Source organism: Oncorhynchus kisutch, linkage group LG1, assembly GCF_002021735.2.
Source record: "Oncorhynchus kisutch isolate 150728-3 linkage group LG1, Okis_V2, whole genome shotgun sequence".
Classification (NCBI taxonomy): Eukaryota; Metazoa; Chordata; class Actinopteri; order Salmoniformes; family Salmonidae; genus Oncorhynchus; species Oncorhynchus kisutch.
The window spans coordinates 43863574-43873113 of NC_034174.2; positions in this window are offsets into that span (position 1 = coordinate 43863574).

Consider the following 9540-nt stretch of genomic DNA (forward strand, 5'->3'; position numbering starts at 1 on the left):
CTTTCATTTGAGCTATTGGACTTGTTAATGTGTGGAGGTTAAATATTTCTAAGAATATCTTTGCATTCCGTGCGCCACCGTTCCAGCTGACGGTGGGAGGGCTGATCCCCAATTGGGAACCAACATCTTTGTCAGGTTAAAAAAGTTTGAAATATCCAATAAATGTCGTTCCACTTCATGATTGTGTCCCACTTGTTGTTGATTCTTCACAAAAAAATACAGTTTTATATCTTTATGTTTGAAGCCTGAAATGTGGCAAAAGGTCGCAAAGTTCAAGGGGGCTGAATACTTTCGCAAGGCACTGTATCTTGTGGGTGATTGTTTCCTGTCTCTGTGTTCTCTGCACCAGTTAGGACTGTTTACGGTTTTGCCACGTTTTCTTATTTTGTATTTGTATAGTGTTTATGTTTTCGTCTTTATTAAAGATGCTTAACAATAACCACGCTGCATTTTGGTGATATATTTGACATCAATTTCCATCAATTCCCATTAATAAAACGGCTGGAGTTGAGTCAGTGTGTTGGCAGCAGCCCCTCAATGTTAGTGGTGGCTGTTTAACAGTCTGATGGCCTTGAGATAGAAGCTGTTTTTCAGTCTCTCGGTCCCAGCTTTGATGCACCTGTACTGACCTCGCCTTCTGGATGATAGCAGGGTGAACAGGCAGTGGCTCGGGTGGTTGTTGTCCTTGATGATCTTTATGGCCTTCCTGTGACATCGGGTTGTGTAGGAAAACCTTCTGGAAATGGAAGACATACCAGACCACTGATAATATCCCTCGATCTGGGGCTCCACGCAAGATCTCACCCCGTGGGGTCAAAATGATCACAAGAACGGTGAGCAAAATCCCAGAACCACCTAGTGAATGACCTGCAGAGTAACACACTACGCCACCAGGGACTCTAATCCTGCAGTGCCAGACGTGTCCCCCTGCTTAAGCCAGTACATGTCCAGGCCCATCTGAAGTTTGCTAGAGAGCATTTGGATGATCCAGAAGAAGATTGGGAGAATGTCATATGTCATAAGCTGTCAATTATATGCATATTCTAGCATCTGGTCATGAGAAATAGGCTGTTTACTTTGGGAATGTTATTTTTCCCCCCCAAAAAATAGTGCCCCCTAGCTTCAAGAGGTTAACCTCTTACGGGCAGGTGGGACGGTAGCGTCCCACCTGGCCAACATCCGGTGAAATTGCAGAGCGCGAAATTCTAACTACAGAATTATAAATATTTAACTTTCATAAAATCACAAGTGTAATACATCAAAATAAAGTTTAACTTCTTGTCAATCCAGCCGCTGTGTCAGATTTCAAAAAGGCTTTACGGCGAAAGCACACCATGCGATTATCATAATTCAACCAGGCAGGTGCGCCTGAAAGTCATAAATAGCTATATAATACATGTCTTACCTTTGAAGATCTTCTTCTGTTGGCACTCCAAAAGGTCCCAGTTACATCACAAATTGTCCTTTTGTTCGATAAAGTCCTTCTTTATATACATAAAAACTCAGTTTAGCTGGCTCGCTTCAGTCAATAATCCATCCAGTTTCCCTCCATCAAAATACATACAAAATGAATCACAAACGTTACTAATAAACTTTTCAAGTCAAACAATGTTTATTATCAAATCTTAGGTACCCTAATACGTAAATAAACGATCAATGTTAAGACAGAGAATTGTTATTGTCTTTACCGGAGAAAAATACCAAAGAATGCGCTGTCTTCCACGCACTTGGCAACACTACAGCCAAAATGGGAGCCACCTAGAAAAAATACAATTTCTGGCTCATTTTTCCAAAAACAAGCCTGAAACTCTTTCTAAAGACTGTTGACATCCAGTGGAAGACCTAGGAACTAGGATGCTTGCCATTTCAGGAGACAGTTCTTAAAAGAGAGTGCACCAGGGCTATGTCTCCAGATAAATTCAGCCAGGAGGGCTATACTTCTCAGACAGCAAGGCACACTTGCTTGGTCAACACATAATGCAGTTCAGCCTTTATAGGGAGCAGACCTTCAAGTGGATGGTTGAATATGCTCTGGCTGGTGTATGCTGGTGGCATCGATGCAGAGAGACTGGAGAATCTGTCTCTCAGCCAGCTAGGAGTAACACAAAAAAGCATTCTGCCAATAATATTACTTTCAAGGAGTACCTGGAGCTCCCACCCCATCTGCCAGCATCCAGTCCACACCTCAACACGCATCAGTCAGTCTGCTGTCCTCCGTTCCTCTACGTTCTACTCCACACCCTAGACCTCTGTCCTCTACACCTGTGCAGTACTCCAAACATGTTCTGTCCTCCACACCTGTGCTTTCCTCCACACCTGTGCAGTACTTCAAACATGTGCTGTCCTCCACACCTGTGCTGTCCTCCACACCTGTGCTGTCCTCCACACCTGTGCTTTCCTCCACACCTGTGTTGTCCTCCATACCTGTACTGTCCTCCACATCTGTGCTGTCCTCCACACCTGTGATCTAATGTCCCTAACTCCTAAATAATAGTAAGATTAATTAAAACAATACATGGGATTTACAGTGCCATCAAATCCAATTTTATTGGTCACATACACATATTTAGCAGATGTTATTGCGGGTGTAGCGAAATGCTTGTGTTCCTAGCTCCAACACTGCAGTAGTATCTAACAATTCACAACAATACACACACATCTAAATTTAAAGAATGGTACTAAGAAAAATATAAGGTCGAGCAATGTCGGAGTGGCATTGACTAAATTACAGTAGAATAGAATACAGTGTACATATATGTATGTAAACCTTATTAAAGTGACTCGTATTCCATTATTAACGTGAACAGTGATTCCATGTGTATGTATATAGGACAGCAGCCTCTAAGGTGCAGGGTTCAGTAACCTGGTGGTAGCCGGCTAGTGATGGCTATTTAACAGTCTGATGGCCTTGAGATAGAAGTTGTTTTTTAAGTCTCTCGCAATTCAAAAAACTCAAGGACACTGTGCTACAGCAAAGACTATAAAACAGAAACAAGAAATAAAAGCTACATAGCTTAAGCCAGGGTTGAGGGCATAAAAACCTTCACCCCAACATATTTGAACATGCAACCTTCTAATCTGTAGTCAGCGCGAGTTATTGGTTGACCACCAGATGTGCAGGGGAGGCATGATTTAATTGAACTGATCCATGAGACGATTCCTCGCCATCGGAACGTGCTTCCCCCCTGGCACAAAATGAATGTGACAGCACATCCAGAGCCCGTATGGCACCCACTGACAATGTTGAGTCTATAATATTACCAATCATATCAGTTCTTGCTACCAATAAATTACTAAGAATTCCCCTCGCCAATGAATCAGAGACAGCTGTTGTGTAATCGGTATGTCATCAGACTTTTAATCTGACTTTCCAGGCTACACATCGCTGTACGGGCAATGCTTTGACATGTACTATTTCCTGATACATTTCCTGCGTTGGGCAAAGAAGGCATTTTTTGCATGTGTTAAAAACTTTGCAGACAGCAAAACGCTTACTCAGAGTATGCTGTGCAAATGCCATCTGTTGTAGTTTTTGTTACATATAGAGACAGATATGACACTATTGAGCAAAGATAGGTATACATTAGACCACAAACAGAAAGCAGACAGGAAACCAAAGATTAAACAGACATAAGTGTAATGGCCGAAGCCATACGTGCTTTACTGTGCATAAGGGCTTAGGGCAAAGAGGAGGAGGTGACCCTTAAATACATTATCTATTATGGAAGGAGCAGGACATCATTATAAAGATTAGATAGAGAGGGTAAAGGCCATAAGTGCTTAGGGTAAGACAGATATACATTAATTTTAGGACACCAGAGGGTCCTGCCACCATTGTAATCTAATCAAGAGCGGATACAGGCGTTATTAGGCATGAACATGGAGGAAGCCTGGACTGAAAGATAATGGTGGCCGATGACCTGAGGGAAGTAACTTCATTAACATATGGAATGGACTCATATACTGTGTGTGTATAAATACAGAGCCAGTGCTCTGCGAAAGTGTGTGTTCCGCGGACCATCTAGGCTTCTGATATGTTTGTATTAAAAGCCTATATTGAATTCACAAGTTCAAGTGTTATATTTTGAAATGATTCTCCATGACACATCCTTCAACCAAGAAATCAACTTAGGCATTGATTAGATTCTAGGTACTTATAAGGACTGATACACTGTGTTAAATGTGATAAAGGTAGATATCAGAGCACTTAACTCCTTTTGAACAATTCATGGTATAGCTACAGCAACACCAGTACAAACAAGTTCACCTGATTGTGACTGTAATGATTTTTTTTCTTTTCTGACAATTGTTTTTTTTAAACATTTTGGATAAATCATAACTATTAGTAATAATAACAAATTCAAACACACTAAAACAAATATGGTAACATGCTGAAAAGTACACTTGATTTCTTAATAATTACTTATGGCTGCATTGTAATACATTATTACTGTTATCAATTACGCTACACCAAGTACCAACATTTTTGCTAGGCAGACCATGAGGTTATACATGTCTGTTGTAACGGCTGTTGGATGAAGGAGCGGACCAAAGCGCAGCGTCGTAAGTGTTCATCTTGATATTTAATAAGAAACGTGAACACTGAAACAAAAACAATAAACGACAACGTGAAATAACTAAACCGAAACAGTACCGTGTGGACCAAACACTGACACTGAAAACAAACACCCACAACTCAAAAGTGAAACCAGGCTACCTAAGTATGATTCTCAATCAGGGACAATGATTGACAGCTGCCTTTGATTGAGAACCATACCAGGCCAAACACAGCAATTCCAAATCATAGAAAAACAAACAGACAACCCACCCAACTCACGCCCTGACCATACTAAAACAAAGACATAACAAAATAGCTAAGGTCAGAACGTGACATCTGTCTCAAGCCTGATGTTCAATTTTAAATAGACCCCTTGCCCCTTACCCTCTAGTTGTCACACCCTGATCTGAGAGAGCATTTTTCATTTCTCTATTTGGTTAGATCAGGGTGTGATTTGGGTGGGCATTCTAGTTTTTCTATTTCTTTGTTGGCCAGGTATGGTTCCCAATCAGAGGCAGCTGTCTATCGATGTCTCTGATTGGGGATCATACTTACGCAGTCTTTTTTCCACTTTTAGTTTGTGTGATCTTGACTATGTTTGTGTGTAGTTGCTTTCTGCACTGCATTGTAGATTTACGGTTGTTTTTGTATTGTTGTTTTTTCGGTGTCATTTAAAATAAACAAAAAATTACATCAGCTGATATCTCAAAGTGCTGTACAGCAACCCAGCCTAAAACCACAAACAGCAAGCAATGCAGGTGTAGAAGCACAGTAGCTAGGAAAAACTCCCTAGAAAGGCCAAAACCTAGGAACAAACCTAGAGAGGAACCAAGTAATGAGGGGTGGCCAGTCCTCTTCTGGCTGTGCCGGGTGGAGATTAGAACAGATCATGGCCAAGATGTTCAAATGTTCATAAATGACCAGCATGGTCAAATAATAATAATCACAGTAGTTGTCGAGGGTGCAACAGGTCAGCACATCAGGAGTAAATGTCAGTTGGCTTTTCATAGCCGATCATTAAGAGTATCTCTACCGCTCCTGCTGTCTCTAGAGAGTTGAAAACAGCAGATCTGGGACAGGTAGCACGTTCGGTGAACAGGTCAGGGTTCCATAGCCGCAGGCAGAACAGTTGAAACAGGAGCAGCAGCACGGCCAGGTGGACTGGGGAAAGCAAGGAGTCATCATGCCAGGTAGTCCTGAGGCATGGCCATAGGGCTCAGGTCCTCCGAGAGAGAGAAAGAAAGAGAGAGAGAATTAGAGAGAGCATACTTACATTCACACAGGACACCAGAAAAGACAGGTGAAGTACTCCAGATATAACAAACTGATCCTAGCCCCCTGACACATAATCTACTGCAGCATAAATACTGGAGGCTGAGACAGGAGGGGTCAGGAGACACTGTGGCCCAATCCGATGATACCCCCGGACAGGGCCAAAGAGGAAGGATATAACCCAACCCACTTTGCCAAAGCACAGCCCCCACACCACTAGAGGGATATCTTCAACCACCAACTTACCATCTTGAGACAAGGCTGAGTATAGCCCACAAAGATCTCCACCAAGGCACAACCCAATGTGCCAGTGACTCAGCCCTTGTAATAGGGTTAGAGGCAGAGAATCCCAGTGGAGAGAGGGGAACAGGCCAGGCAGAGACAGCAAGGGTGGTTCGTTGCTGCAGAACCTTTCCGTTCACCTTCACACTCCTGGGCCAGACTACACTCAATCATATGACCCACTGAAGAGATGAGTCTTCAGTAAAGACTTAAAGGTTGAGACCGAGTCTGCGACTCCCACATGGGTAGACAGATCATTCCATAAAAAATGGAGCTCTATAAGAGAAAGCCCTGCCTCCAGCTGTTTGCTTAGAAAATCTAGGGAAATTAGGAGGCCTGCGTCTTGTGACCGTAGCGTACTTGTGGATATGTACGGCAGGACCAAATCGGAAAGATAGGTAGGAGCAAGCCCATGTAATGCTTTGTAGGTTAGCAGTAAAACCTTGAAATCATCCCTTTCCTTGACAGGAAGCCAGTGTAGGGAGCTAGCACTGGAGTAATATGATCAATTTTTTGGGTTCCAGTCAGGATTCTAGCAGCTGTATTTAGCACTAACTGAAGTTTATTTAGTGCTTTATCCGGGTAACCGGAAAGTAGAGCATTGCAGTAATCTAACCTAGAAGTAACAAAAGCATGGATTCATTTGTCTGCATCATTTTTGGACAGAAAGTTTCCGAGTTTTGAATTATTACATAGATGGAAAAAAGCTGTCCTTGAAACAGTCTCGATATGGTCATTAAAAGAGAGATCAGGTGTCCAGAGTAACGCCGAGGTCCTTCATAGTTTTATTTGAACCGACTGTACAACTATCAAGATTAATTGTCAGATTCAACAGAAGATCTCTTTGTTTATTGGGACCTAGAACAAGCATCTCTGTTTTGTCCGAGTTTAAAAGTAGAAAGTTTGCAGCCATCCACTTCCTTATGTCTGAAACACAGGCTTCTAGTGAGGGCAATTTTGGGGCTTCACCGTGTTTCATTGAAATGTACAGCTGTGTGTCATCCGCATAGCAGTGAAAGTTAACATTATGTTTTCGAATGACATCCCCAAGAGGTAAAATATATACTGAAAACAATAGTGGTCCTAAGATGGAACCTTGAGGAACCCCAAATTTACAGTTGATTTGAGGACAAACCATTCACAGAGACAAACTGATATCTTTCCAACAGATAAGATCTAAACCAGGCCAGAACTGGTCCTTGTAGACCAATTTGGGTTTCCAATCTCTCCAAAAGAATGTGGTGATCGATGGTATCAAAAGCAGCACTAAGGTCTAGGAGCATGAGGACAGATGCAGAGCCTCGGTCTGACGCCATTAAAAGGTAATTTACCACCTTCACAAATGCAGTCTCAGTGCTATGATGGGGTCTAAAACCAGACTGAAGCATTTCGTATACATTGTTTGTTTTTTATCTTTTCTGGGTCAAGGTTTGGCTTTTTCAAGAGATGCTTTAATACTGCCACTTTTAGTGAGTTTGGTACACATCCGGTGGATAGAGAGCCGTTTGTTAAGTTCAACATAGAAGGACCAAGCACCGGAAGCAGCTCTTTCAGTAGTTTAGTTGGAATAGGGTCCAATATGCAGCTTGAAGGTTTAGAGGCCAAGATTATTTTTATCATTGTGTCAAGAGATATAGTACTAAAACACTTGAGTGTCTCTATTGATCCTAGGTCCTGGCAGAGTTGTGCAGACTCAGGACAACTGAGCTTCGGAGGAATACACAGATTTAAAAGAGGACTCCGTAATTTGCTTTCTAATGATCATGATCTTTTCCTTAAAGAAGTTTGTGAATTTATAACTGCTGAAGTGAAAGCCATACTCACTTGGGGAATGCTGCTTTTCAGTTTGCTTTGCGACAGTATCAAAAATAAATTTAGGATTATTCTTATTTTCCTCAATTAGGTTGGAAAAATAGGATGATCGAGCAGCAGTGAGGGCTCTTCGATACTGCACAGTACTGTCTTTCCAAGCTAGTCGGAAGACTTCAGTTTTGTGTGGCGCCATTTCCGTTCCAATTTTCTGGAAGCTTGCTTCAGACCTCGGGCATTTTCTGTATACCAGGAAGCTAGTTTCTTAGGACAAATGCTTTTAGTTTTTAGGGGTGCAACTGCATCTAGGGTATTGCGCAAGGTTAAATTAAGTTCCTCAGTTAGGTGGTTTTTGATTTTTGTCCTCTGAGGTCCTTGGGTAGGAAGACGGAGTCTGGAAGGGCATCAAGCAATCTTTGTGTTGTCAGAAAATTTATAGCACGACTTTTGATGCTCCTTGGTTGGGGTCTGAGCAGATTATTTGTTGTGATTGCAAAAGTAATAAAATGGTGGTCGGATAGTCCAGGATTATGAGGAAAAACATTAAGATCCACAACATGTATTCCATGGGACAAAACTAGGTCCAGAGTATGACTATGACAGTGAGTAGGTCCAGAGACATGTTGGACAAAACCCACTGAGTCGATGATGGCTCCGAAAGCCTTTTGGAGTGGGTCTGTGGACATTTCCATGTGAATATTAAAATCACCAAAACTTAGAATATTATCTGCTATGACCACAAGGTCCGATAGGAATTCAGGGAACTCAGTGAGGAACGCTGTATATGGCTCAGGAGGCCTGCTCAGGAGGCCTGTAATCAGTAGCTAAAGTGATTGAGTAGGCTGCATAGATTTCATGACTAGAAGCTCAAAAGACGAAACGTCATTTTTTTTTGTAAATTGAAATTTGCTATCGTAAATGTTTAGCAACACCTCCGCCTTTGCGGGATGCACGGGGGATATGGTCACTAGTGTAACCAGGAGGTGAGGCCTCATTTAACACAGTAAATTCATCAGGTTCAAGCCATGTTTCAGTCAGGCCAATCACATCAAGATTATGATCAGTGATTAGTTAATTGACTATAACTGCCTTTGAAGTGAGGGATCTAACATTAAGTAGCCCTATTTAGAGATGTGAGGTATCATGATCTCTTTCAATAATGTCAGGAATGGAGGAGGTCTTTATTCTAGTGAGATTGCTAAAGCGAACACCGCCGTGTTTAGTTTTGCCCAGCCTAGGTCAAGGCACAGACACGGTCTCAATGGGGATAGCTGAGCTGACTACACTGACTGTGCTAGTGGCAGACTCCACTAAGCTAGCAGGCTGGCTAACAGCTTGCTGCCTGGCCTGCACCCTATTTCATTGTGGAGCTAGAGGAGTTAGAGCCCTGTCTATGTTCCTAGATAAGATGAGAGCACCCCTCCAGCTAGGATGGAGTCCGTCACTCCTCAGCAGGTCAGGCTTGATCCTGTTTGTGGGTCCCAGAAAGAGGGCCAATTCTCTATCATTTCTATATTTTGGGAGGGGCAGAAAACAGTTTTCAACCAGTGATTGAGTTGTGAGAATCTGCTGTGGAGCTCATCACTCCCCCTAACTGGGAGGGTGCCAGAGACAATTAC